Raw genomic sequence first — 8,882 nt, forward strand, 5'->3', positions numbered from 1 at the left:
TATTGTTAACCCAAATGTTCGTTTTGGTATTATTCTATCTCTTATTTATTTTAAATAAATTTGTTCCTTTTTTGAAATGTATATATTAAATCGAAGTGAGCGACTGCAAAATTTTCTGATCCCGTAAATTATTTTTACCTCGCCATGTCAAAGTGTAAAAAATGTAATACGATTTTTAACAGCGCCAATTCCAAAGAAATTATTGAATGTACGACGTGTAAAGCTTTTTATCATGTAATTTGTACTAATATTAAATCGGAGGAGAATCTAAGAAAATTAGGTGCATGAAAAGCGATATGGAAATGCGACGATGTCGGTAGTGACGCTTCTGAGGAAATAATGACGGTAAATCTGCAACAACTTCTGCAAAACGTGAGCCACATTCTATCTCAAATGAAAACTCTTGATGAAATACAGATGAAGGTAAATAAAATAGATGTTGAGGTGTCAATGTATTTTTGTTCATGAAAAAAGTAGATTTCGGGAAAACCCTACAAACAGTTTGTGATGACATTAAATCGGTTAAAAAAGATAATGAATTCCTCAAAATTAAAATTACACAGCTTGAAGCGAAGCTTATTGAACATGATTAAAAAATTAATGAACTTCAACAAGAAAATTTATCACACAGCTTACTAATAACCGGAATCGATGAAACAAAATATGAACAAATTTATGATGTCTTAAAAGACGTGGCTAAAGAAATAGGTCTGGAATTAGTCCCTAACGAGATAATATACGTATATAGACTACCGACGGGCAATAGAAACATATCAGTAATTAGAGTAAAGAGCATATCTAAAGATACGCGATAACTGGATTAAGCCAATTAAAATTAAAAAACAATTAAAGGCTAATGACATAAATACGTCTCTAAATAACAACAGGGTTTATCTAAGTGAGCAACTAACACCAATAAATAAAAAGATATTATACGAGACAAAACAAATGGCTAAAGCCAAAAATTACAAATATATATGGATTAATGAAGGTAAAATGTTATTACGTTATTTTGATGTTATTTTGATGTTATTGTGTTTACAGAAACATTCAACATTATTGATAAAGAACTTTTCGCCATAGATGGATATAACTCAATTTGTTCTCCTAATTACCGAAATAAAAATGATGGAATTTTAATATACATAAAACAGGGACTTATATTCACCGAAAATAATGTTGATAAAGTTGGTGCAACTCTAAAAGTTCAATTACCCAATAATGCTTTTTATAAAAGTATTGCTTGTTATAAATCTCTAAGCAACAATGTAACTGATTTTATTAATAGTTTAAATATTAACCTATCGGAGATAACCCGAGTTGGGAAAATTATAGTGATACAAGCCATGCTCCTTTTCTCTCGGTATTTTATGCTCTTGGCACTTTACGCAAGTTTTGACATACCTAGTCATGTCCTTGGTCATTCCCTCCCATGTGTAATATTTGCGAGTTCGATCTAATGTCTAAGTCTTAGCGGTTCCCTGGTGTCCGGACGCGGGAAGGTCATGGCACGCGTATAAAATACTTCTAATTAGCTTTCGGGGTTCTATTATTCGATCGCCACCAATTTTTCCTTTTGCTTCACGGTCTATTATGACGTGTCTATACACGATACCCTCTACAATTGAGCAAGAGGGTCCTAATCGCGTAACCCATTTACCTACACTGTCTTCAGGACCCACGTCGCCAGATCCTACAAACATTTTGAACCTACTAATTTTGCCATCCGATTTTTGGGCTTCGACAATCGACTTTTTATCTAACACCCAAAGTTCATCTTTGGTATCTACTATATTTGTATCCAAAGATGCTAATTCTACTATAGTAGATTCTACCTCATTATTATTAGGACCACTTTTAATATCTACATAATTTACAGGGTCTATGGGGGCGAGGATCGACAAATTCAAGTAGGGGGTTGTTTTCAAAAAAAATTCCCGCCTCAGTTTCTGAGATACGTGACAGGGCGTCCGCAAGGACATTGTCTTTTCCCGGCCGATAAACTATTTCAAAGTCGAATGGCTGGAGTTTGATACTCCAGCGAGTGAATTTCCCCGTTGGGCCTTTGTCGTTTTTCAGCCATTCTAAGCTTCTGTTGTCGGTATAGATCACAAAGGGTTTCCCTTCCAAATAAACGTGGAACTTTTCGACCGACCAAACAATCGCTAAGCACTCGCGTTCCGTGACCGAATAGTTCTTTTCGGCCTGGTTAAGAGTTCGACTAGCGTATTGCACCACCCGGGTTTTCCCATCAAAATTCTGGGTTAGAACGGCTTCGAGTCCGCAATTTGACGCGTCCCCATGTCCAAGTCGCGTCTTCGTGGGTTAAAAGAGGTACCGGGGCCGCCCCCTGTGCGAACTTTGGAATAAACCACCGGTAAAAACCCGTCATCCCGAAAAAGCGTCGGGGCTGCCGGACGCTACGTGGTGCGGGGTACTCCTTTATTGAATGAACTTTCGCGGGGTCAACCTCTATACTGTCTTTGGAAACAACGTGTCCCAAGATAAGCGCCTTGCGCCGACAGAATTGGGTCTTCGAATATTTCGCCGTTATGCCCTCCTGACGGAGCATTTCTAAACCTTTTTCAATACTGACTAAATGTTCATCGAAGGTATCGGACATAATGTATATATCATCGAAATAATCGAACACCCCTTCGCTAGCTATATCCGAGAAGAGGCTGCTTACTAATCTTCGAAAGGTTGCTGGTGCCGAACTGAGCCCAAACATTAGCACTCTAGGTCTATAAATCCCTCTATGTGAGACGAATGAACAAGCATCCGGACTCCCCTCGTGCAATGGCACTTGTCAGTATCCCGAATGCATGTCGGAAACCGTTATGAAGTCGGGGGACTTGACAGACTCCAAGACGTCCTCCATACGAATCAAGGGCTGCGCGTCCTTTCTAGTAACATTGTAAATTTTCTATAGTCGATACATAGGGTGGACTAGAAATGGGTTTACTATCGCCCGTATTCACATAGTGTTCCACGGATCTCTTTAAACCAGGTTCGGTTGAGACAACGCTTTTGAACTTATAGACCATGCAGTGATCTTAGGCGCTCACGTTTCCAATCGTCTATCGGCACCTCCGCTAAAGCCATATCAATGGCTTCCCTGTCCAAGTCTTCATCTTCAAAAACATGACACTCGTTTAACTCAAAGTTATATATTACCGGTGTTAACAAAATCATAACAGTTATCTGGGTTTCCTTTTCAATTATAACTTAAGTTACTTAAATTAATTACCATACCGAATTTGACCATAAAATCCATACCAATTATTCACGAATAAGCTATACTATTTACAACGATTTCTTCATGAAGACCATTTTTACCCGGAAGGTGGAAGGGAACTGAAATACTTTTATTAGCTCTTATAAAATTTTATTAACGGCCCGAAGGTTTATATTAACTTTTTTGTGGGAAATTTTAACAATTTAAAATTTTTAAATAAGTCTTTATCTACTAATGTTATGGAGCTACCTGAATCTACAAACGCGGTTACTGGTATTCCGCTTATTGTAATTTCAACTAACGCTTTCATATTCTACCGGTAATCGTCTACATGCAGACAATCGAATATAAAAGAATTATTAATTATTTTGCCTTGGGGAGGGTGCCCTTTTCTGGAGCGCATCCCCCTTTTCCGTTTCCCTGTGTATTTCTCGGACAATTTCGATGAATATGGCCCACAGATAGAACAAACTACATCTGGACAATTTGGCATCTTATGGCCACTCTTTCCGCAATTGAAGCAAGTTGGGACAAATGGGGTGCCCTTTGTAACGCCCTCCTGGTTAATTGGCGGTTGAATTGGTTTTCCACTATTTTGAAAACCATCTTTCTTTGGTTTATTTCCATTCCCCGAATTATTTGACCTATTTTGGGTATTTTGGGTCCACTTATTTGTTCTATTCGGGTCGCGTGCGAAACTAAGTCCCATATATTAGTATAATCATGATTGGCCAGATGCTTTTCAAAATCTGTCCTAAGATTTCGGTATATGGACCGAAACTGGGCCTCTTGGGTGAGTGCGACTTCCAATTGAAACATTAATTCGCGCATTCCATCTACGTAATCTTCTACGCTTTCGTTAAAACCCTGTTTTCGGTCCAAGATTTGGTCGAGAAAAAACGAGTCGTTTCTTTTATATGAAAATTCCTTTTTTACTAGCGCCTCCAATTCTACAATGGTGGTGGGCTTGTATGATTTCGAGAGCCACCAGTCAATTGCGGGTCTGGCGAACATTAAGGGAACTCACTGTTGGATAAAAAGCAGCCCGGGCATTCTTAAACTTTCCAAAAGCTGTTTCAACTTTACCATAAATTCTTAAGTACTCCTCTCCGACGGTTTCCCCGAAAGAGTGGGACACGTTAGATTCGGCATTGGGAAGTTACTTACAGAGGGTTGATGACCCCCTGCAGTTGCTATCGCTGAGGGACTCCCGCCGAAAGCCATCTGACCACTAGGGAGGGTTGGAAATTGCGAAGGGGTACTGTGTACAACACCGCTAGCGCCAAGCGGAAAAGGTATTTTGCGTGGATTGACCTATTGGTTGAGGTGACCCACTACCAGTGTTACAAGGGAATTGATTTTGCGCAATATTATTACTAGCAACTAGGCTTTGATTCCTGTGATTTGTAAAATGTATTATATTTTGCGAACTATTATTTTGTAATCCAAAACCAGTGTTAGGGACATAAGGCAGTGTTTGGATACTGGAATTATTAATATTTGGGATACTCAAACTAGTATTAGAAAAATTAGGCACCTGACTATTTGACTGACCCATATTTTGAAAACTAGGTATACTATTTTGGAAACTAGGAGCTGTGGTTGCTGGACCTAATTTGCGGAGTTTTGAATGCCATAAAAAGGGTTTTTCACTGCATTCTAAATGGGGTTAATCATGTGATTAACGCTAGCGATGTTACTTGGTACCCGAAGCCCTGTACTAAAAATCGGTTTAGAGCTACTACTATTAGGCATTTTACTATTAATTGGAATGGGGTATTGACTGCTACTAGAAGTTACTGATAGGACATTTTTCGAACGGTGCTCAAGTGAATACCACCGCTTGTTGTTACGCCGCAGCTACCACCACTATAATTAACAGACGATGAACTAGTAACTTGCGAGCTTACAGGGTCACTTAGCATATTAACGTGATTTTTGAGATCAGCGAGTTCTTTTTGTAAGTTGGCGAGAAAGTCCTTACTAACCCTTACGGTCCAAATCGCTAGTGAAGTCTCTAAAATGTTAGTGAAGCCTCTAAAATGTTAGTAAAGTCTCTAAAATGTTGGTGAAGTCTCTAAAGGTTTAGTGAAATATCTCGAAACTAAGTGAAGACTGAAATCCGGTGTATGTTAGTGACGTCTCTAAATTGTTAGTGAAGTCTGTAAAATATCGGAGAAGTCTCTAAAATGTTAGTGAAGTCTCTGAAGGTTTAGTGAAATATCTCGAAACTAAGTGAAGACTGAAATCTGGTGTACACATTTTAAGTCAGCGGTTAGCCCCTCGCATATAAGCAAAAATCGGAGTTATAATATTTTAAATCAATTCATTAGGGAAATTAGCGGAATTTTGTTTCTTCAATTTTGATAAATACTAGCATTTGTGAAGACAAAATTTTATTTTAACTTTATTAGGAATAGTATGAATACTTCATAATAGCTTGTATCCCTTTTCAGACTTATCTTACTTCTAAAAGCACAATAATTAAAGTGTTGGTTGCACAATATTTTAGCTATGGCTAATTAATGGTTCATTAGAAAGAGCAAACATTTTTTAGCAAGTACAGAAAATTTCATCAAAATCGGTTAAGTGGTCTTTGAATTATTATAAAAAGAAGTCGAAATGGTGAAAGTCGAGTTTTTCGGCGAATTTCCAGACTTCTCGGCACCCATGACGTCAGAAAATGCGAAGCGTATCATTGGCTAATTGTCTGTAATACATTTCTTTACATCTGGGATTAAAAGCAGGTTGATTTAACACCCAGGAAAAAGTCCTACGCAGTAGTAATTGAAATAGGCATACACAAGCCTACGTAGTAGAAAAAGGACATGAAACCGAAGGCTCCTTGTAAATTCTTCTTAAAATGTCGGCCCGTGTAGCGCGCGCGTAAAAAAAAATTATTTCGATAATAAGCCTAATATTATGATTAAAAACCTCTGGTTTGAAAACTTCTACAAGTAAACAGAATCCCTCCACTTCAGTTCCTTCTATTTTAGGAATAAAACTACAGCTTTGATTTGCCCCAAATTGCTCGTGCTACGGAGGAGAAAATTCGCCGAAAATTTCAGGATTTTGGGGAGCGAAAAAGGTCAGTTTCGGACTCAAAGTTAATACACTTAGGCTTGGAAATTTGTTTCGACAATGACATTTTTGGAAAGAGAACGTCCTGGGCTTCAAAACAAGCTTCATTCGTTTTTATTACTATCGATTTTTCGTGCAACCAACACTTTAACCTTTTCCACTTGTCGTAAATATTATCGCTTACTTGATAATAAAAATAAACGAAATCAGTTTGGCCCAGGGAAGAACAAATTTTAGTCAGTTTTAAGGCTATGTACGGGATAATATGGTAGTTTTTTGAGCACTTTAACACATACGTATATATTTACACATATTTTACTCTTTGGGATCCTAAGAACAGGCATCTGAATATTTGACATGTTTATGAGATAAAAAGTAATTTTATAAATAAAAACACATTTGATGTAGTTTTAAAAATGTTAATACGGATGTACATCGCCTGATTAACAAACGAGAGTTTTTGGTTCCAGACCTTTTTTTACCTCTCCGGGGGGACAAAGCCCCTAGGAGGGGTTATACAATCACAGTGTCTGTCTGTCTGTCTGTGATTCTGTCTGTGGGTCTGTCTGTCAGGCCTGCGACCGCGTTCGCATTTTCGGGGCCAAGGGTAATCACTGCATTCGCAGTTTCTCGAAGGGTTGGCAAAACAACCGTGTGACGGTGAGCGTTAACGGTCGCGACAGTTTTAATTGGGTATTTCGTTATTGTAATGTTTATGTGTAGGTTATGAATGTTGAGTTCGTGTTATGACGGTTGTGGTTGTTGAATTCGTTGTGTGTGTGTTATGATGGTTGTAGATGTTGAGTCTGTTGTGTTTGAATGTGCGTTTTATCTCCAATTTCTTCTTAATGACTTTGGGAGGGACCGACTGCTGAGTGTTATGCAACCTCTCAACGTCCAATGGCAGGGTTTCCACCACTTGTACACGGTATTCGTTTTAGTATCAATTTGCGATCTTTTTGGAGCCGGCCGGTAATCGAACCCGGGTCTGCCTCGTGCAAGAGATGTATTCTAACCACTCAGCCTCCAACGCTTGTTGATTTACGGTGTTTTTCTAAAAAACAGCTTTGGCGAATGTCCTTTACAAAGTTATAACGTTAGGTACTATAATTTATTCTACATCATTTTAAATATTTATAAATTAAATTAATCTTATATTTAATTAAATATTTATAAATTATATTAATCTTATATTTAATTAAATATTTATAAATTATATTAATATTATATTTATTTAAATATTTATAAATTATATTAATCTTATATTTAATTAAATATTTATAAATTATGTTAATCTTATATTTAATTAAATATTTATAGATTATATTAATCTTATATTTAATTAAATATTTATAAATTATATTAATCTTATATTTAATTAAATATTTATAGATTATATTAATCTTATATTTAAATAAATATTTATAAATTATATTAATCTTATATTTAATTAAATATTTATAGATTATATTAATCTTATATTTAATTAAATATCTTAGTATTTTAATGTAAAATTTGATCAGGATCAGGAATTGAAATCGGGTCGCATTGTAACAATGCGGATAGTTCACCGCCGAGCCATTGACTTCCTTAGGGAAATATTAAAGTAAAGGAACAATTATGATAAGGCGGATTTTTTTACTAAACGGATTAATACAATATATGTATATATTGTTTATTGAACTTTGTTTGTTTATTCTTTGGTACGGTTTTTGGTTTTGTTTTAAATTTTTGTTAAATTCTTAACAAAATTTCGTTAAAACACAAAAAGTACTTCATTGTTACCTTTTAATAACGCTTAGAAAAAGGATAATTATTCAAAACTCCCGCGGAAACTATAACAAAGTAATAATATAGCACCACCGTCTGGAGAACTATCAATCAAACCGGGTAAAAAATATAATCGCTTCAATTTTTCGAACTTTAGTCAAATCTCGACGGCTAAAAAAAACACAAAATAAACGTATATAAGGCCGTTGCCGTCAATATAGAAGATTTAGTCTTTCTTAGTTCTTGGCTGTCAGACGAACTACTACAGGACGGGGTCCTGGTGTCGGTTAAAAATTATGAGGTAACTTTCCGGATTTAATGGGCAACGCAAGTGGTCATGCACGGGGGAACTATGAAAGCCTTATTCTCCTTGGTGTAGCCACGTGGCGCAATTTCGCTCTCATTCGCGAATTTTTCAATTTTCTTCGCTGAGTTAGCTCGCAATCAACGAACCCAGGAATTTAGGCCTAGCTTAATTTATTTATTATCGAGAAAAGAACTGGGTTTGTTTCCGAGTTTGTGAATTGAATATTTTTAATAATGGAAGTTGAAACATTAGGCCTTGGACGCGGTAAATCTCTGCCGCTAGCCTCACATTGGATTAAGAAAATTCAACAATACACACACTCCTATATCCCGTCTCCCTTAACAATTTCCCTATCATTATACCCCGACAGAATATTTATCTTTTTTTATTACATTTATTTTGTAGAAGTTTAGGATCCGATTTGTCGGTAAGCACGGAGACTTCACTTTCCTCGGCCATTTTCGCGACTAAATAATGCATGGATTT

This window comes from Leiobunum rupestre, chromosome 3, assembly GCF_980474605.1.
Source record: "Leiobunum rupestre chromosome 3, qqLeiRupe1.1.hap1, whole genome shotgun sequence".
NCBI lineage: Eukaryota > Metazoa > Arthropoda > Arachnida > Opiliones > Sclerosomatidae > Leiobunum > Leiobunum rupestre.